At 41.3% G+C, this 21,338-nt stretch overlaps 1 long non-coding RNA gene across 4 annotated transcripts in view; it reads left to right on the top strand.

Moving 5' to 3' along the window:
- LOC103219694 (uncharacterized) overlaps nt 1–21,338 on the top strand; it is a 67,051-nt gene that overhangs the window by 14,802 nt on the left and 30,911 nt on the right. For all 4 annotated transcript variants that reach the window (XR_012094737.1, XR_005240472.2, XR_012094738.1 and 1 more), the window contains exon 2: nt 19,078–19,233. This is a non-coding gene — a long non-coding RNA (uncharacterized lncRNA). The remainder of the gene's footprint in view (nt 1–19,077; nt 19,234–21,338) is intronic.

Genomic DNA, 21,338 nt, shown 5'->3' with positions numbered 1-21,338 from the left:
TGTTTTCAAGACAAAAAATGACAGTGTTTAGTAACTGACTGGAAATAATTAATAAAGGGGATGTTAGCAGCGGGATGTATTGCGTGGCACCAAAGTAAGTTAGTGAAGGCAAATCTGAACGGGTCTGCAGCAACCTCCATTCTTGCCTTCTCAGAAGAAAGAATTAGACTGAGGGACGTAAGGCAGAGTGAGAGACTGAGGCAAGTTTTAGAGCAGGAGTTAAACTTTATTAAAAAGCTTTAGAGCAGGAACGAAAGCAAGTAAAGTACATTTGGAAGAGGACCAAGTGGGCAACTTGAGAGATCAAGTGTACGTTTGACCTTTGACCCGGGGTTTTATACGTTGGCATGCTTCTGGAGGGTTGCACCCCTTCTCCCCCGATTCTCCCCTGATTCCTCCCTTGGGGTAGGTTGTGCACATGTGCAGTGTGTCTACTGCTGGCACTTGGGAGGGGCCACATGCCTAGTGTGTCTACTGGAATTGTACGTATGCTCACTTGAGGCGTTCTTCCCTGACCAGTCGAATGTTCCTAGAAGGTCATATACCAGATAAACGCCACCATTTTGCCTCTTCTTAATGCATATGCTGGAGCTCACTCCCCCAGCTCCTGAGATCTTTTCAGGAAGCTGCTGATCACCAGTTTCAGGGTTTTTTTTTTTTTTTTTTTTTCCTATCTATTAGGAGACTGCCTGTCCCTGGTTCTGGCTATGACCAATTATGATTTTAGAGAACCTGTAACAACTGCCTGACCATCTTCTGTTGGTGACCTGACACTCTTGGGTGGGGAGCCCTCTGCTGCTCTGCTCATGCCTGACTGGCTACCCACTGTAATAGAAGGGAGGATGACTCCAAGGTTTCATTCAAGGAGGCTGCTCCCCTTAGTTTCAGATTTGTTTTTCTGCCTCCTCAACATCTCTACTCAGAAGTCCAATAGTCACGGTAACGGAGCACATCAAAAGCATAAGCCCGAATTTCCATTTTCCCCAAACCCACTTCTCCCCCAGCCTCTTCCCCATCTCAGCAACTTACAACTCAGGACAAGACTCTGAGGTGATTTTTGAACTCCCATTTCTTCCATAGTCCCATAACCAAATCCTTCAGCTATACTTTCAAAACCAATCAACAATCTTTCTAGTTTTCATTGCCTCCAACTTGACCATTGTGGCCCAACCAACATTATCCTTGGCCTGAACTGTGACAACAGCTTCCTAACTTGTCCCTGCTTCTACCCTTGTTCTTCATAAACTATTCAGACCATGTCACTTCTCTGCTCAGATCCCTTTAATGGTTCTCCCAATTCATTCCAAGTTAAAGCCAAAGTCCTTACAGTGGTCCACAGGATCCTACATGATCCCATCCCGCAGCACCTCCCTGACCTCACCTCTTCTCGCTGCCCCACAAGCAATCTGCTGGAGACCTTCAGGTGGCTGTGTTGTCATGTCTATTTGGCAAGCCAGCTCCTAAATCTGGTCCTTTGTTCCTGCTATTCACTCTGCTGTTGGTGGATGTAAACTTCCTCCGTCCTTCCCTCTCCACCAAGGTTTTGGAGGTGGTATTCCTTGCCTTATATACAATCCTTCCAGAAATCCATATGATGGACTATTATTATTATTCCAATAATGTCACTGTGTCGTTTTCGCAGAGGCCTTTCATGACCTTCCTACATGGTACAACTTTAATCAAGTAACTAGCTGTGACTCTCTACCTGCCTTGTTCTGCTTAGTTTTTACATTTGCTCTTATCTCTTGGTATATTATATACTTACTTTTCTATTATCTGTCACCCAAAAACAGAATGTAAAATGCTAAGAGAAGAGCATTTATATAGTTTATTTAGTGCTAGATCCCCCGAGCCTTGAACAGAGACCAGTACCTAAACCCTCACAAACATTCGTTGAATAAATGGCAAGACTGAATTAAGAGGCAACGTAGCTACTAGGAAAGAACGTGGGCTCTTGAGCCAGGTGAGCTGGGTTTGTAACTTGGCTCTACTTCTTACTTAATAAGTAATCTTGCACAAGTTACTTTGCATCTCCATGCCTCAGTTTTCTTATCTGTAGAATGCAGGTATTAATAAGAGCCCTCTGCAGCCATTTTAAACATAGCTACACATTCTTTAACACGCTTCCGTGGAGAGTAAGGTCTGTGTTCCCCCTACCCCTAACTCTGAGCAGGCTTGCGACTGCTTTGATCAACAGAATACAACAGAAGTAATGCTTCCAAGGCTAGGTACACAAGGTGATCTAGCTTCTGCCTTACTCACAGGAACCCTTGTCCTTGGAGTTCAGAGCTGCCACGTAAGAAGTACAAGTGCTTTGAGGCTGCCATGTTGGGGGGATCCTCAAACTACATGGGGAGGCAATAAGCAGGTACTCCAATCTGCAGTTCCAACTGAGTCCTGCCTTCAAATCATCCCAAGCCAATGTCAGATGTGTAGAAAGAAGCACCCAGATGATTCCATCCCCCTGCAGCTGCTCAGTTGGTCAGTTCACCTGCAGCTGTTCAGGCTAAGACCTCAGATATTGTAGAGTAGAAACAGGTCACTCCCATCTGATTTCCTATGTCCAATTTACTGATCCAGACAATCTGTGAGCATAGTAAAATGGCTGTTCTTTTACCCCACTAAGTGGAATAATATTGTATTATATCTATGAGTCCGGTATTAGAGTATTAAATATTAGAGTATATGAATATAAGTATTAGAGTTAGGTCTTGCTCACTGGTGTGTTTCTCTGAGCATGTAGCGATGGTGTGAGGCCTAAAGGAGACACTCCACAAACGTTTGCTTCACTGATTTCATAAATGCACTCGTGTTCATTATCATCTATAAACTTCTTGGAAAACATGGTTTTTCAATAATTTTCTCCAATCTTGCCTTGAAATTTGCCCTATTTGCCGAGAAGTTGATTGGTAATCTTGTAAGATTTAGATGGAAGTTTGTGGATGACGTGGCTAGTATTGCTAAGAATGTACAGCGCAGCGTAAACACGGAAGTCTTGCACAATCTTTTCCTGGACTTGTGCTTTTTTGAACTGGGTTCAAATCTAAACTGAGCAAGGCCACACAGGGCGTTAAAGCAAAAAATGTACAGTTGGAATGCACTGAACCCCCTCGATTGGGGGAGATAGGCCTTGGAGGAGGTAATTTTTAAGAACCTGCCTTTTATTTCCGGTCACCTGGCAAGCCAATCTAAGAAAATATACCACACAAATGTGATTTTCTAGTGACACAATTGTCTAGAGAGAAAAACAACTTCAAACATATCATGGTGTTTTGGAAATTATTTGCTGAATATGTCAACATACCCTTTGAAAGAAAAGCAGTTGCCTAGCTTTTGGACTCTTCTCATGTGCAGATTTCTCAAATTTTGAAATAACAAAATCCTTAAAATAATTACTTGGATGTGACTCGCATTTTTTAGACGGCCTGTTGGATACTTTGCTGCAAATAATTTCATGTGTCTAACTTTGCTACAAATAATTTCATGTGTCTAATTTCATGGTACAGCTACATAGGGCAAGAAGGAAAAAATAGGAGGGCAGGGAAGCTAAAGAAGAAAGGGAAAAGCAAGCAATGTTTAGATGTAATTGTTTGAGAGTGCTGCCTTAGGAAATATTAATCTCATTTGAAGTTTGTAGTCTCTGAATTCTTTTTTTTTTTGAGATGGAGTCTCGCTCTGTCATCCAGGCTGGAGTGCAGTGGCATGATCTTGACTCACTGCCACCTCTGCCTCCTGGGCTCAAGCAATTCTCCTGCCTCAGCCTCCTGAGTAGCTGGGATTACAGGCGTGTGCCACCACGCCTGGCTAATTTTTGTATTTTTAGTAGAGACAGAGTTTCACCATTTTAGCCAGCCTGGTCTTGAACTCCTGACCTCAGGTGGTCCACCTGCCTCAGCCTCCCAAAGTGCTGGGATTACAGGCTTGAGTCACGGCGCTCAGCCTAGTCTCTGAATTTTTACTACAGCAAATATTAATGCTTCAATGTCATATATAGCCAGTAAGGCACAGTCCTCATACTTAAAGCAAAACATATTTAGGACTGTTTTTTCTCAGTAACAGTGAAATCAAGGAGGTAACGGTGTTACTAATGATTTCCTATGTATTGACCCAGGGTAGAAAGTTCCTTTCTAGGGGCTGTTGACTTTATGACTCAGGATTTTTATCTAAGAGTGTGGGAAGCGTGGTTGGGAGGGTCAGTGGCCAAATAAGCAACCTGGGGAACCCTTGTGTCTTAAACAAGGGAAGGACATATTTATTAAACACACATGGCGATGTGGTTTAAATTTGTGTCCCTGCTCAAATCTCATGTCTAATTTTAATCCCTAATGTTGGAGGTGGGGTCTGGTGGGAGGTGATTGCATCATGGGGGCGGTGTTCTCATGAGTGGTTTAGCACCACTCATCCTTGGTACTGTGTAGTGAGTGAGTTCTTACGAGAGATCTGGTTGTTTAAAAGTGTGAGGCACATCCGCGCTCCCCCTTCCTCCTGCTCTGGCCATTTGAAGTGCTCTCTCCCACTTTGCCTTCTGCCATGTTTGTAAGTTTCCCGAGGACTCTCTCGAAGCTGAGCAGATGCCAGCACCATGTTCCTGTGCAGTCTGTGGAACCACGAGCCAATTACACCTCTTTTCTTTATAAATTACCTGGTCTCAGGTATTTCTTCATAGCAGGGTAAGAACCAACTAATACACATGGGCAACTGATTTTGCCATTTGCATTGCAATTTTATTTTAGTGGTTAGCCCAATATTCCACTTTGCAAAACTATCTCCTTCATGGATCATCTTTATTTATTTATTTTGAGACAGAGTCTTGCTCTGTCATCCAGGTTGGAGTGCACTGGCGTGATCTCAGCTCACTGCAACCTCCACCTCCTGGGTTCAAGCAATTCTCCTGCCTTAGCCTCCCCAGTAGCTGGGATTACAGGTGCACACCACCATGCCCAGCTGATTTTTGTGTTTTTAGTAGAGACAAGCTTTCACTATGTTGGCCAGGCTGGTCTTGAACTCCTGACCTCGTGATCCACCTGCCTCAGCCTTCCAAAGTACTGGGATTACAGGAGTGAGACACCGCACCCAGACAAGGATTATCATTATTATTGATGATTAATCTTTTTTTTTTTTTTTTTTTTTTTTGAGACAGATTCTTGCTTTGTCATCCAGGCTGGAGTGCAGTGGCATGATCTCAGCTCACTGCAAGCTCCACCTCCCGGGTTCACGCCATTCTCCTGCCTCAGCCTCCTGAGTAGCTGGGACTACAGGCACCCACCACCATGCCCAGCTAATTTTTTGTATTTTCAGTGGAGACGGGGTTTCACCATGTTAACCAGGATGGTCTTGACCTCCTGACCTCATGATCCGCCCACCTCAGCCTCCCAAAGTGCGGGATTACAGGCGTGAGCCGCCGCGCCTGGCCATTGATGATTAATTTTTATTGAGCATTCATACTTTCAGGAGATGTTATGGGCTGAACACATATTCTATGCTAGAGTGTACTAGGCTTATACGTGCACCATGCCCTTAATCCTAACTTCATTCTGCCTATTTGCAGATGTATGGCTTGAGATGCCCAGTGACAGAGTGCTAGCAAGCAACTGTGATTTGGAGCTAGATCTCTCTGACTCCAACATCTTGCCTCACTTGCCTCACTGTACAGGATGTGCTATCAAGTGCTTACTTTGAGCAGCTGCTGGGAAACTGGTCTACTGGGGCCTTAAACAATCATTTGGTCTTTAGTCCCTGGTTTAATGTTGGCCAATTATTTTAGCCAACAAACCAAGCAGGTTGGAGGAGTGGGCTGGCTTTGACATCAGCATGTCAAGACTGGCAACCCAGCCTCAGCTCTGATATCATCACGGTGAAGTCAGCCTGGCGTGGCCCCCACTCACAATTGCTGACAGAATTGTGGTCTAGCCACAAGCCAGACACCATAGGCTCCAAGAACTGGTAAAAAGCCTGGGTGAAACAGATTGGTGGGAAATGTGCATTCCGTGGGCAGCCAGCTTCCCAAGGTTGCCAACTTTGCTTTCCTAAAGAGAAGGAAGATTAAGTAGTTAGCTGCCTTGGATTCAGGATGCTGATTTCACACTACACATGTGCAGAGTGATCCCTTTTGATTGTTTAGGCAACGCTGGAGAGAAATGTGTCTAAAATTATTTGATGTCATTTCAAATGTTCCTATTCTCCATTTTGTGTATGAGTTTCTTGGTGACTTCTTTGAGTCATTCTGATATTTGTGTGAATAGCTCAATGTATATGTGACATAAGCTGTTGTGAGCACATACATTATAATGTGTCAGGGACAACAGTGCCTGTCTCTTTTCTGAATGTATTTAGCCACTTAGTGTTAACTAAGCTGACATGCCACCATTGTGCCATCCTTGAGCCATTGGCTCTGGATCCAGCCCCTGTCCTTCCCCTTCTGTCCCCTCTTCTGCATCCCTGAGAGCTTCACCCTGCTGGCTGACTTTCTCAGGCTTCCTCGTAAGCTGTTTTTCAGCAGGGTTTGGCTGAGGGGAGGCACTGGTGAGGGACAAAGGAGAAAGGAGGAAGGGAGAATCCAGGATGTTTTTCCTGTCCCTCTTTGCCTCAAGCAGCGTCCCCCAACTCCACACCTCCATTACCCACTTGGCTGCCATAGTTCTCACTGGTTCCTGTGACCTGACCCTTGGGCTGTGGTAACTATGGTCTTTCTCTCTGTCCTTCTAGCCTTGGAGACATGACAGCTCCCTGCTCGTGCAGATCTCTGGGTTACACCGCTGTGCCTGGTTCAACTTCTTAGCATCTATTATCTATGTGAGGATTTTAATTCTCTCTCTTTGATGTACCCACAGTGGTTTCTGCCTTCCTAGGTGGATCCTGATAAATATAATTATGCTAGTTTTTGTCACACTCAGGAATGTTTCAGATGCCTATGAATTGCCTTTGAGAGATTTTGGTAAAATATAGTTTAGGGGTCTTTCTTTCAATTCACCAAACATTCAGTGGGTACCTACTATGCACAAGTTTGTAGGTGAATAGTTATGGATTGTTACACAGCCAGGACCTAAAAAGGATGAGACGATCTGAAGAACTTTCTTTTCAGGTCAGTGGAATGTAATCGGCACAACTGATTTATTGCCTGCACTTAATGAGAGATATTAGGAGACAGAAACATTTATTAATGTTCTTGTTTGATGTCAAGGCTTGTTACATGGGGGTGCCATCAAATCGCCTGCTGGTACATATTCTCACAGAGCACCAAAAATTCCATCCAAATAAATTATTGTTATTATTATTTCAACTGATTCATTTGGCAGGAAGAGTTGGGATCATATTCAGAAGAGTGGAATATGAGCCATATTTCCTCCTGCCCTTGATGTAGGCAGTCTGGTGTTGAGCTAAGTGAGTGATTAAGCTCCTTCCTTCCTTCCTTCCTTCCTTCCTTCCTTCCTTCCTTCCTTCCTTCCTTCCTTCCTTCCTTCCTTCCCTCTCTCCTTCCCTTCCTCTTCTTTCTTTCTCTCTCTCTCTCTTTCTTTCTTTTCTTGACAGAGTCTCGCTCTGTCCCCCAGGCTGGAGTGCAGTGGCGCCATCTCGGCTCACTGCAAGGTCCGCCTCCCAGGTTCACCCTATTCTCCTCCCTCAGCCTCCCAAGTAGCTGGGACTACAGGCGCCCGCCACCATGCCGGGCTAATTTTTTCGTATTTTTAGTAGAGATTGGGTTTCACTGTGTTAGCCAGGATGGTCTCGATCTCCTGACCTCGTGATCTGCCCGCCTCAGCCTCCCAAAGTGCTGGGATTACAAGCATGAGTTACCACACCCAGCTGATTAAGACCTTTTCTATAGTGTCAGGCATTGACCTATGAGACCTGTGAGGTCCACACACTAATAACCAATTCCCTGGGAATGATGAGGAAGACACAGAAGACGGGAGCTGTGAGAGCAGCATTTTGTGATTTTTTCATGATGTAACTGATACTTTCTGTGAGCAAATAAGCTACTGGCTAGGTTCATCACAAATGGCCTGTGGTGACTGAAGAGTTGTGCATATTCTTACTAAAGGACATGTATGCAAATTCTTATCGATGTTATAAATCATGGTATTTTGAGGGAGGCCAAGAAATTGATCATTTTCACTAACTGAAATCATCTAATGCCTCTTAGAGGTGAACGTCAGAGTTTGGAATAACAAGTATCTTTTACGGCTCTTCCCTGATACTGCCAGACTCTTGTTTTCCTGTCAAACTGCCTCCTGTGTTAGAGGTTGTTAAATTCCAGTTGTGGGCTCAGTGGAGGTGTAGTAGCCCTAAGTTAGTATCAGAATATCCTCTGATAACATGAAAAGAATAAAGGGGTGGAGGAGAAAGAGAAGAGGAGGGGAGGAGGGAAGGGTGACAAGGAGTTAAGGAAGAGTGATGGATAAGGCCATGGCCATTCCAGATGCTGTTGTCTGAGCTACTACCTGTTTGTCCTGTTGCCTTAGGAACGGGGACTGCATTAGCCCAGTAGGGATGGCTTGTGGGGCTTTCGATTTGTTTTCATTTTCTTACTCAGATAGGAGTCAAGCTTCATTTCCTTAACTTACCTCTCTTACTCTTTTATACTTAAAGTATACTTTTATTCTTAAATTTTTAAGTATAAAAACCGATCTCACCTCCATTTTTCTTCTTGAAACCCAGTCAATCTTGTAAGCTAATTGTTTGTCAGTTCGCCATTCTCCCAGCTAGATCTGAGACACAATCATTTGAAGTTCCTTTTTATGTTTGCCCAATGAAAAGTCCAATTCATCCCTTAACTTTCCTTAGTAATCGAAGGAGGTGAAATACACCATCTATTTGGTTTGTTAAAAAGTGGTACCTTTGGATATCACATTAATTGGGTTTAAAGCATGGGCAAAATTGAATATCTAGCAGGCCTGGAAGTTATATTTAAAGCTATTTTCCCCTCTCAGTGGAAACAAAATACCAAATATTCATGATAGGTTGAGATTTAAAATGGTAGTTCCATAAGAAGGTGGGTCTTTCCTCTCTGTCTCCCCATGTTCCTCTTTTAAAAAGTTCCCGAATTTAGAATACCAAATAATAGTAAATGGTATTTTGAAAACAATGCAGCCTAGTTGGTGTTGAAAAGTTTAAAGATTTAAAGGTTCTGTTTGTGAAGGAATTTGCTAACTATCCTGCAAATGTTCCTTCTTTTTATCCCTTATGCGTCATAGTTTCCTTAACATTCTCTTCCTCCCTTTCTTTCTCTGGCTTTAGCTCTCCATATTGTTCTCTTTTTTAAAGCAGTGAAGATAAGTTCAAAGAATGTTTAAAACTTCTTTTCTTTCCCTGGAAACAAGACTATGCCTCAGTGCCAAAGTCCTAAGACCCTGTCTTGATGAGAAGCCCTCTTACTTTAATTGTAACCTTTTCCAGAAAGTTCTCTCCCAACTCAGTGACTTGTGTATCCTGGATTTAATTTTATTGGGTGAGTTGCAACATTGAATTTGGCCTTATTTCCTGACTCCACCTAACTTTCTAAGCCCCCTACTGAAATAATCAAATAGTGGGTAACAAATATCTGTATTTTTTTCAGAGGACTTAAAATGGCAAATTTTCAAAGAGTCCTTGGATGATCAGAAAGCTATCCTAACAACTCCAAACCATGGCTGGGAATCAGTGTTCTTATCCTTTAAAAAAAGACCCATTGGTAGCACTCATTTTTAAGACTTGCCGATCAGCATAATATTAAAGTCACCTGATCACTCTGCAGTCATCTTAGTCAGTATTTTGAATTCCTAAGTTAATATCACCTTTAGAAATAAAGTCAAATGTCTTTGTTTTAGTTACATTATTAATCTTTCATAATGCAATTGAAAATGAACTCTAGTGGCTGAATTTATTATTAATTTCTTTTTAAAGTAGAGATAATCTTCATTTCTCTTACATGGGGCATTAAACACACACACAGCCAACCTACCAACGTAGATTCAATTCTTTTCCCTGGTGTAAACATGGTAGATCCCACAATGCGTAGGCAACTGTGCTAGAAATGGGGCCTCAAGCTGCTTATTCCAAGCTTCCTCTCTGGTGAGCCTTGCCTACAACTCCTCTCCCCTCTCCCGGGACTCAGATCCTCCCCAGCAAACGATCTTTCTCTCTCCCCTCTTGCTCTCTCTCTCGCCCTTCTCTTCCCACACCAATTTAAACAATAAAGGCAGAAGCCTGAAACCAAAAAATTACATTGAGGAAAAGTATAGGTAATATGAGGGATGTTCTGCTTCCCCTATTTTGTGGGATTCATTGAGCAAATGATTTGTCATACAACCTAACTCCTGGTAAGACTAGCTTACCAGCTAGTCTTACAAAGTACAGCTAACCAAATTGACAGTTTTGCTTAAGGTGGGTCCTGAATATATAGAGCTTCTATAGCCATTCCTGATTCTTCATGAAACTCGACTTTCCTGAACCATCTTTGCCATGAAAAGCATTTGGTAGCCCTTCCCTGTGTTTCATCTCTCTCCTCCCTTCACATACACACACATTGCTGCTACTCCTCCTCTTCCTTCTCCTCACACACACACCTCTCCCTTAAGAAAGAGTTTGAGAATCACAGAGCTGGAGAGAGAGAGGACTTGCCTGAGTTCCAGAATATTCCTAATGATGAGGTAGATCACTTCAATCCCCACAAACATGGATGTGGCATTGAAGAGTCGTTGCAAATATGCTGCTAGTCTTCAGGGCCTCTTGCATTTGGTAATTAGGATAGGGCTTCACTGTTCTCTGAGTTATGGTAGATTTTCAAATTTTTAACGTATCTCACTTCCAATATACATAAACCATTAGATTAAGATTGTTTTGAGCATAAATTATTTGAGATTATCCATGTGACTACCCACGTTGCATTTGATTATATGACCAATAGCCAGCTATGAAATCTTCATCAATAAAATAATTTCAAGTGTCACTATAACTTCCTCACCCCAGAAAAAGACTATGATGACCCTCAGATAAGAATTTGATGTATTTGGCAACCTCAAAATGTCAGAGGAGTATTTGTGTAGTTAAAAGAGTGTTCTAACCAAAGCTATATGGTTATTCCTTGTAGATGGCAAAGAGAGAATGAGAGCATTGTTGGGGTTTCAGGGATTGCATTAACAGAGCTCTGTGTAACACGGTGAAGTACAACTCCACTGGGAGAGAGGCAGTTTTGCAAATTATGGTGCAGTCAGGTAATTACTCCTCTCCCTCTGAGTTTAGTTGATACTCTCTGAGATTTAAAGTTTGTCTCTGTGAGATATGTAAGTATGTGTGTTCAACAGTCTCTCCATCATGTAAAGGAAGCTAGATGGCTTGTTCATTGACTTAAAAGGCTAATTGCCAGCAATCACTATTCCTTTTAGTCTGCTGTTCCTCTCAGAGAGAAAGTGTTCTAAACTGGAGGAAATATAGTGCTGAGCAGAGAAAAGGACAGATTCTGAATTGAGCCCATGATGAGGGCCAAAAAGCCTGCAGAGTTTCACACCATGGAGATTAGAAGAAGAAATGGTGGAGGGAGGTACTGGCCAGGTGATCAAGGTCAAGGTGAATAACTTGAGTGTGACCTGGAGGAAATCCCTTATGAAGGCACTTTTCCCTTCAACTGTCAGCACTTTCCCCCAGAACTGTGAGAGAAGACAGTTTTAAAGTATAATTGTAAGTTTTTTACAAGTTTTTTTCTGTTAAGAAGTTACTCCACACCTTCAGGAAAATCTGATCATCCCTTTTGTCTTCAGTGACACACAAGTGAAGAAGAGGAAACAGTCCATTGAGGTAAGCTTGGCCAGGTACCAAATCCATGCCTCATCCCACCCATGCCTTATGGTTCCAGCTGGGAAAGGACAACACCCTTCCAAGCGGATTATGTTTGGTAATGACCATCAACAGTGAGTCAAGGTCCACCTTCAAGGAAGGGGCCATAGGGAAGAGCACTTGAGCTGAGACAGGACTTCCAAGAAGACATCCATAAATACTCAAGTGAGAAGAGACCTTTAGGTTGACAACCCAAGGAAAAAATGGAAAGTGAGGCTAAAAGAAAAGGATTTGTTAAGAAATACTTTAGTTTGGCTATCCCTCCAACCTGTTTATCTCCAAGTTGTGAACTCTCCTCTACCCAAATTTATATCTCATGGCTTCACCCGCATGCTTCAGTTTAGAAGTTAAACTTCTCCAAGGAATATCACAACTATGTATGATACCCTGGATATCTTATAGGATTTTGGACTTGGATTTCAATTATTTTAAATCCATCCAAATGCCTTTTCTCAGCTGACAGCTCCACACTGGCCACTCATATAAAAAAGACTCACCAGGAGAATAAATTATTTCTTCCCTTGTCAATGGTAATTTGTGTTCACTAAATTACCTCCAGATCTACTTTCCTGAGTCAAAAATAACTTCATAGTTTTTTTTTCCCTCCATGTTTAGCTTGGAAAGACATATAGATTTTGAAGTTAACCTCTCTCTGTTAGATGCTCAAGAATAATTAAGCTCGTTTTCTTCTTAAATCAACCAGATGTTTCATTTTAAGATGGAACAATGTGTGGTTTATTTGACCCAAGTTCTCATGAAAAGGCCATTGCTTTCATTTTGATAGTCCTGCTTTGCGAGAGGTAAAAATGAAAAACATCTTTAAGAGAATTCCATCTTTTTTTTTTTCCCTGGGAACAATGCTCAGTCTCAATAGGAAACCACATTTTTTAAGAACATGAAAGTTATTACTGATGATGTCCCACAATCTGATCAAACACTTAAGCGACAGCCGTCACGTTATGATTTTACCACACTGTTCTTCATAACTTTCAAAAGAGACTTAAATGTCTACTGTGTCAAGATCTGTTTCTGGCAAGGCATTTATTTACACTATTTCTTTGTCACTTTAGTCTTTTCTTCTAATCAAGCTAGGCTAATATGCTTAGGGCACCTTTCATTTTTGTCTTAAAAAATACCAATAAATGGTTAAGGGTAGTTTTTACAACATGGTGAGTGTTATTTCACAATGTTTCATTAGCCACAAATCCTCAAGTCACTTTTAAGAATTCCAGATGCCCTACTGTAGGTATTTTTGCAGCTGTTTTGTGGGAAATCATGAAAGTGCAACTCTTTTTGACAAAAAAGAACATATCTCATTTCTACAGGGATTGGTCTCTTTTTACTGTACTTTATAGTAACAAAAAGGGCAATGTAAAGACAGCTGTGTACTGTATATAGTTTCTCCGTGTGCCTGAAGTTCAGATAGTGAAAATATCTTCTAATTTGTAAAATAGTATGATTTTACTTTGAAGGAAGTCTTTCTTTTGAACTGGTTATGAAATATTTGAAGTTACAATTTTCTTTCTTTATTTGTAGCACACAATTGGGCCTGAAATTTTTTTTATCTGGATCCAATGATTTTACTTTTGAAATGCATTTTATTGTTCTTTGTAACTAAATTCCTAAGTCGACTCCATGTATTCTTTTACTTAGAAGACAACATAGTGAATATAACTATCGATAACTATTAACTCCTCTTCTAAACAATTAACTGTTAACCATCTCCAATCCTCTTAGTATTACATATTTCCTTTAAATTTTTTTTAATTTTGAAAGTTGTATATTTCAGGATATTATGAATATCTATTTACTGATATCTTATACCTCAAGAATATTTTGCTGCATAGACAACCACAGTTTATACATTTTATAAAGAAAGAAAGAAAAAGAAAAGGTTTTCCTTGTGTTATTTCCAGTACCACATGATCTGTAGTTTTCATCATCGGGCTGTCCCTGAATTGTAATGTGCCCAGTGCTTATTGCTTTCAAACAAAATCACTTAAAAAATGTTGAAACTGGAGATTTAGGGCTCAATGGCCCTAAAGGAATTCCCATTGCTAAGATTTTGGCTACAGAGTCAAGACTAGACCTGTGATAAACAGGACTTGTGATAAAAGAAAAATAGACGAGGATCTGGAGATGGGAGGTCAGTCTTTGACTCTAGCTCTTTCTAGCTGTGGGTGACATCATTTAGAGCTAATTATGTAGACTCTTACATTTTATAGATGAGGAAACTGATGCTCAGACATACAAAATTTCGTCTAGAATTTCATAGACCACCCAATGTAAAAAGGTCAGTTTTCTTAGTTTGCCATTTTGTCCTTAACTTCTATTGCTTCAACCTGGGCTTATAGACCTCAGAGTGGGTTCAAAGGAAAGTTGTTCATTCCACAATAGGCAAAGTGACTTAGTAAAACTGTGGGGATGCTGAGCTGAAAAGACACAGTGTCTGTCCTCAGAAGGCTTGACATCTAGTGAGAAATCAACACACAGCCCCGGGATTACGATGCACAAAGGCCGATGCCCTGTAGAGGCAGGGATGGAGTTGGATAGGAAGACAGAAACAAGTGAGGAGGGCAGTAGCTTATGATGCTTGAAGTAGAGTGGAGATGGCCTCCCTGGGCAGACAGAACGGCGTCCAGACCATGAGGGCCTGGAGCGATGTCCCTGTTACTGAATGCAGGAGTAGAGTGCCAGGGGAGACGCTGCACAGCAAGTCACAGTGGGATTCTGTAGCCTTTGTTTGCTCTGCCAAGGAGCTTAGATTATTCTACTGTGGACATCAGGGAGTCCCTAAAGCATTTAGAACAAGGAGATGACTGACATGCCTGACTTTGCATGTTCTAAAGATGATTCAGCCATGCCATGCTTTTCTCTCATTGCTATGACAAGACTTAGAGGTTTGAGGGGAAAGCAAAAAATTTTATCTCACCCTGATCAGGGGAAGTCCGAAAATAACTCTGAAAAGCAAAAGAAGAAACAACCTCCTGCCTTAATCTTTATCTGAATCACCTCCAAAATATTCACTTTATAAGCATTTTCAGGCCTGTCATTGTTTTACTCAAAACTCTTTATTACAATTTAAAGTACTACATGGAAGACAATTCTTTCCTTAAATTCAACAAAATATTTAGTTCCACTGAAGTGGTTGACTTGTGAAATTGTTTCTGCTTTTCTTTAAAGGATGTTGTAATTTATTGGATCTTTTATTGGACTTAAGGGACCAATTTATTTACATATACTCATATGATCCTTGGGATCAGATGGTCCTTAGCCTAAAACCCTGCTCTTCTAAGTAGAGTAGGAAATTATCAGAACAATGGCGCTTTTGTCTTAGGTGTCCTGAGAGGATGAAATATAATAAGGCATTTATAGTGATTTGCACCATGTGGCACATAGTAGGTGAACCAAAAATGTGAGCTCCTGCCTCGACTTGTGGCAGACCTACAGCAGAGTGAGTTCTGTTTGATGAGGGCATGGCTAAGCTGGATGGCACAGATTCTGTGAGTCCACTTTACCATCACAGCCTACTAGGAAACACACCTTGTTCATCAGCCAGCACTGGAGGTCCAGGTAAATTAAGCGAGGACTTCACAACACTTGTCAAGCAAAAAGAAAGCTGTCCAAAGTCAAAATGAAGTTCTTAAGGGAAAGAAAGGAAGGGAACAGCCAAACAGCTTATTATGTAATTAAAACTGGAGTCAAACATCATTAAATGGGGCAAAATTCCAGTTGAAAATGTTTAAAAAGTATTAATTTTTAAAGATATATAGTTTTACTTCTTTGAGGTAGATATAATAACTTAAGCTATGTTAATAAGGGCCTTCCTAGCAGGGAAAATGAAAATGCCTGGCTTAATAAAACAAAATAGCAAATTTAGTATTAGAATTTAGAATGTTAATAATTCATATGGAGAGATTGGAAATAGCTTGTTTTCTTAACTGGTTTTTAAAAACCTCTGAAGTATTATTTATATTGTTAATTTATTCAGCTAACTTTTCCTCCCTGGACTGTGGGACCATAAGCTTCAGTGCAGCTGCTGTTCAAATGTTCCTTAATTCCCAAGGGTAGTCTGCACTAATGACGCTGTACGATATTTAGGGGTAAAAGACTTGGGCCATATCGTTGGTGAGCTATTCACGGACATAGAAGATAAAATAGATTCTTAATCAGCTGAGACTTGGAAAATACATTAAAAAAAAAAACTCTTTTCCTCTTGAAATATGTAGTGTTACAAAGCACGTGTGCTTACATAGCCTAGATACCTAGGCTAAGAATGTTTTCTAAACTAAAAAAAAAAAAAAAAAAAAAGATTATAGACAGGAAAAATATTTAATGAAAAGAGTATCCACAAATAAAAGGAGAATAATATTTCAATATCCAAAGGCTTACTGTAGTCGGCTAGGAGACACAGGATGTGACGTTTGAGTAATTAATGGAAAGTCGTTGTAGGAGCAGTGATGATCACACTTTCCAGAAAAGCAAAAGGAAGGGCCACGTTCCCTGTCCCAATCCGACTGGCTCCATCCTGAGCATTCAGACGACTTTGCTGAGGCCTTTAACTGCATCCCAGTGACACGACTCACACAACGGTCACAGTCACCAACGCAACTCTGGCGCCAGCAAGCTTTAGTTTGTTAGGAAAAAAATACTACTTTCCATGTATGTTTAAATAGTACAGACACATAATATTAAAAAAACAGAAGCCCTGAGTATGTAATTTGATGCTAAGCCTTTGCAAAATAGGCAGAGATCCAAATATTTTTCTCTGCTAAAAGAGTTGAAAATATGTTTCCAGGGGTGACTTGGCTGGAGAGGCTACTGCTTGGGATTGGTGAGCTGAAAAGTCTGATCTGGGAATGATCCATACTTCTGAGACAACCACGAGAGCGCCTAGGGTTGACTGAGATCCAAATGGAAGGTAGTCTCTACAGTTGAACTTTCCAGGCTAGCCAAGTGGGAACATGTGTGTGGTAGCGGGTGGAGGGGAGGTGGGGGAACAGATCTTATTTTTGAAGCTTTAGACTCAGATTATGGAATCAAGTGAAATGGTGCAAGACCTACACAAGGTTAGTTAGTTATAAATTCGGATTCTAGAATTCTTTGTGGGGAGTTACTCTCTAGGTTACTAGAGATAATACATTGCTTGAAAGCTATTATCTTGATGGTGGTCTGGTGACAGGGAGATGCCTATAGCTTGCCAGCTAGGAAAATGGCTATCCCTGGACACCCATGAGGTCCTGGGCCCTTTAGGTCAGGTCAACTATATCCTAGTGGGCTCCAAAGGCAAATCTTTCAACTCAGCAGAGGTTTTATGTAATCTTCCAGGTTTTTCCCCACTGCTCCCAACATGCATGTACTTGCTTTCATTTCCTGGCTTCAGATATCTGGGTTCCTATGGTAGCTGCTGTATCTGACTTGGTTCTCCTTCAGATTTGGCAGTGCCCCTCCTGGTGGACTAGAGCTGAACACTTCCAACCATTGTAGACCCCAGCCTGTGAAACAATTCCCATAGTCAAGCCTGCTACCACCCCTCTCCCAAATGAGTTCTGGACTCCTTCTTCTCAGAGATAAATGGCTTCCCTTAAGATTTACACAAAAAGAGATAAACATGACTAATACCTGGTCCTTACTTTCGAGGAACTTACAGTCAATTGCGTCAGATAAAGTACAAGAAAATTGAGCTAATATTATGGTAAGTCTTATGCTGCAAGTGTCAAATGGATAGCAGGTGCTCTGTGGTTAGGAGGAGGGAGGGGACACTTCTCTTTGGAGAGAACAGATATAAAGTGTCTACAAGAAGGATTTTTAGGGATCTACAAATAGTTTTTTAAAATTACTTATTTATTGCTATTGTAACAAATTATTGCAATCTTAGTAGCTTAGCACAATACAAAATGTATTACCTTCCAGTTCTGTAGGTCAGAGTCTGACATGGTCTTACCTGACTAGAATCAAGGCATTGGCAAGACTTCATTCCTTCTGGAGGCTTTGGGGGCAATCTGCTTCCAGGATTATTTGGATTGTTGGCAGAATTCAGTTCCATGGGGTTGTAGAACTGGGATTCCCATTTCCTTTTCGGCTGTCAGCTGGGGTCAGCTTTAGCTCTCAAAGACCTCTCTCCAAATCTTGCACATGATCCAATCCCTACAGTTCAGGATCAGAAGTGGTGCAGATCTTCTCATGCTGCACATCTCTTCTGACTCATCTGTCTACCTTCCATTTCCACTCTAAGCACCCTGTGATTACCCAGAACTCACCCTGTTTATCCAGGATAATCTCCCTATTTGAGGGTCAATTATCAACCTTAATTATATAACATAATCACAGGCATAAAACAAGGGGTGAAAGTCATGGGGGCCAAAATCCTGCCTAGCACCATGTTTTTGCGGTATCATAAGCTGGTGGGAGAATGGAATTCAGAGGAGTGAAGGGCAGAATCCAAATCACATTTTCATTAAGCACCTAGCAGGTGCTAAGTACGACTCAAGCTTGGAAGGACAAGTTAAGTCAGGACCCATTGCTTCCTCAACACCTCAGCCTCAAGGGGAAGACGGGCTTATTTTTAAATAAATTGCAATAAAATCGGCTACATGCAACATCAATAACCAACATTCAGAATTTTGTGGTTTTATTTTGATAGAGTACTTTTGTCTTCTGAATTTCACAAGTTGGCACACATTTATGACCAGGAAAAGAAGAAGTTCTGATCAAGGCATTGGCCAAAAACTGCAAAAAAATGGGATGGAATCTAAGGTAGACCCATTCTCAATTGCCCCAGCATTCACACCGCAGCACTAACCCTGACTCCGACCTGCCATGTTGCGTTACTTTCAACTTTTTCACCCAACGTGGAATGTTCTCTCCTTTCAATTGTAGCACAAAATAATGTTTAAGTCAGAAAACCACATTGTAATAGCAACATTCCAGTTGATATTTTGAAGCTCATTAGATCCATTCTTAGTTCCTAGGCAGTATTCTCTGCTCTCCAACATTCACTCATTTTCTCCTCTGTGTCCACTTTTACCCAGTTGTATACTCAATGAGAGATCGAGGAATAGAGGACATTTAATTTATTTTAGAAAATTAGTCTCCCCATCACAACTCTAATGGAGTGTTACAGACAGTGAAGCCATTCAATAAATGTTTAGCAAATTGAAAAACAAAAATGCAAAGAAAAAGAAATAAAACAAAGTTCTTAGTTTTAGGGATTTTAAGTGAGTAGATGGGAAATAGCATTTGCTACCTGAATCTTTTTATCTTTTTCAGGCAGAGGAGCTGAGCAGCTAATTGGAGGGGACAGTATGAGCCTCCAAAGATTAGGGAAGAAAAGTGCAGTTGAAGAAAACTTCCTTTGATTCAGTGCAAAAATAATGGAATGAATGGCATACTGAAATATCATATGACATACAAAAATGGTGAAAGGTAAGACCATTGTACACCTTCCACAAAAGCAGGCATTTGAAGCAGACATTGAGAACACTTGGTTCTATGTTTATCCTTTGCTGATCTCCTTGCCCTACGTAACGCTGTTTGCACTCTGGTTTTGGTTACTCTGGAACGGCCAGTGATTCCCAAACTCAACAAGGGGAGAAATGATGACAAGAAGCAAAGGCTGTCTACAGCCCTCACGTTAGACAGGCAACCAGGTAGTAAGTCACCAGGAATATCCTGTCATTTATGGGAAGGTTCCCAAAGAGTCAATGGAACATGGGTTCCTTAAGTTAAAAGCCAGTGGCTCACTGGTCTCACTTTAAAGCTTCAACCTCAGGTTCTGCCATCCACATCTCAATAGCCCTTCCTGAAAATATGTTAGGCTATGTGGCAAAGGGCAATAAGGTTGCTAATCGGCTGACTTTAAAATAGGGAGATCATCCAGGAGGGCTCAATGTAATCAGAAACAGCCTGAAAAGTGGAGGGAGAGGCAGAAGAACCAGAGTCTGAGGGGACATAGTGATGGAAGCAAGGTAGAATGGATGCTGTGTGAGGACTCTGCCTGCCACTGCTGGCCTTGAAGATGGAGAAAGGGGAAGGAATGCAGGAAGTGTCAAGAAGCTGGAAAAGGCAAGGAGATGGATTCTCCCCCAGAGTCTCCAGAAAGGAATGCAACTCTGCCCATCCCTTGATTTTAGCCCAGTGAGAACTGTGTCAGAATTCCAGCCAACGGAACTGTCCAGAAACAAATTAGTGTTGTTGTAAGCCACCAAGGTTGTGATAATTTGTGCTAGCGTCATAGAAAACAAAGAGCAGCATCATTGAATCGACACCCAACGTGTGTTAACTGTGGTGAAGGACCCCGGGATGCCTATGGGTAAGAAGCCCTTATCTTGAATCATTCTTTGTGCAGGACTGAGTGACAGACTCTCCAAGAAGTCATGGGAAAAAGGCCACTATAACTCTCAACTCATTGAGCTTCACATTGTTTGGGTAGAGACAAATTTCCAAGTTCTAGTCCGTTGTAGAGATTAAAAGCTAATATCATCTGGGCCAAATTCAGCAGTCAGACTCTTTCACTTGCGTGGATTGTTTTTTTAGTTGAATTGGTAGCCAAGATTTAAAAATTTATCCCAAACATCAAGATTTCTGACTTTTCTTGGAAAAAAAAATAGAAAATTTTACCATACTTGCATTTTCAGGATAAAAGAGTAGCGAATGTCCCTCTAGAAAAAGAATGTTCTCTCTGATAGTCACTGTCCCCACTACTGTACTATCTCACATCCCCTCCAACTGTCCTATGTGGTCCTCTGGGCACCTGAGTTTGCAATTCCTGGTACACTGCTTATATACAGTTTCAATACTGGCTTAATTAGGGTAAGGTACTAAAGGCAATCTGGTTAGTTGCAATGTTTCATCCTGTGTGATTGCAAAGAGTGCCTTCATCAATTTCAGAAAAAAAAAAAAAAAAAAAAACCAAACTCAGAGATGAAATTGTTTGACCCATTGCCCCATTCCTTCCAAATTCTTAACCTACGCAGCACCAAGAAATACTGGCGTGGGTGCCTGATAGGGAATTTCCAGGCCTGCTTAATGACTCCAATTCTGATCAGCTAAATCTTTTACTCCCTTGCGAATATATCCAAATCTGACTTCAGTGGATAAGGAGAGAATTTTTAGAGGGATAGAAATCAAGCTGGAATACTTTCAATGTGGTACACAATGTGCTCAAACAAAAAGTCAGATGATCTGACAGCGTCTTCATATGTGCAGGGCTTAGAGAAATCCTTGTTCCCTTTCATTAGATTAACAGCATGTACGTTCTGACATCAGCTGCAACATAAGCTGGTATTGCAAAATGTGCTTTGGAATCCTGACGCATTAATTGTTATGTTTGGCTTTATTACTGACATATCTTTTTACTCATATCTGAATGCCGATGGTTATGGGCCAACATTTTTGGAAAAATGATACCTTGCAAGCTCACACTTGAAGTGGCTCTGAACAGTGAGGGGAGGTCATAGATACGGGAATAAGAGAGGAAAGTCGGCTCACAAAAGGGTCAATGTCCTGAGCGGCTAAGCAGGAATGCACCT

Source organism: Chlorocebus sabaeus, chromosome 12, assembly GCF_047675955.1.
Source record: "Chlorocebus sabaeus isolate Y175 chromosome 12, mChlSab1.0.hap1, whole genome shotgun sequence".
Taxonomy (NCBI): Eukaryota; Metazoa; Chordata; class Mammalia; order Primates; family Cercopithecidae; genus Chlorocebus; species Chlorocebus sabaeus.
This window is presented reverse-complemented; position numbering and strand designations above follow the sequence as displayed.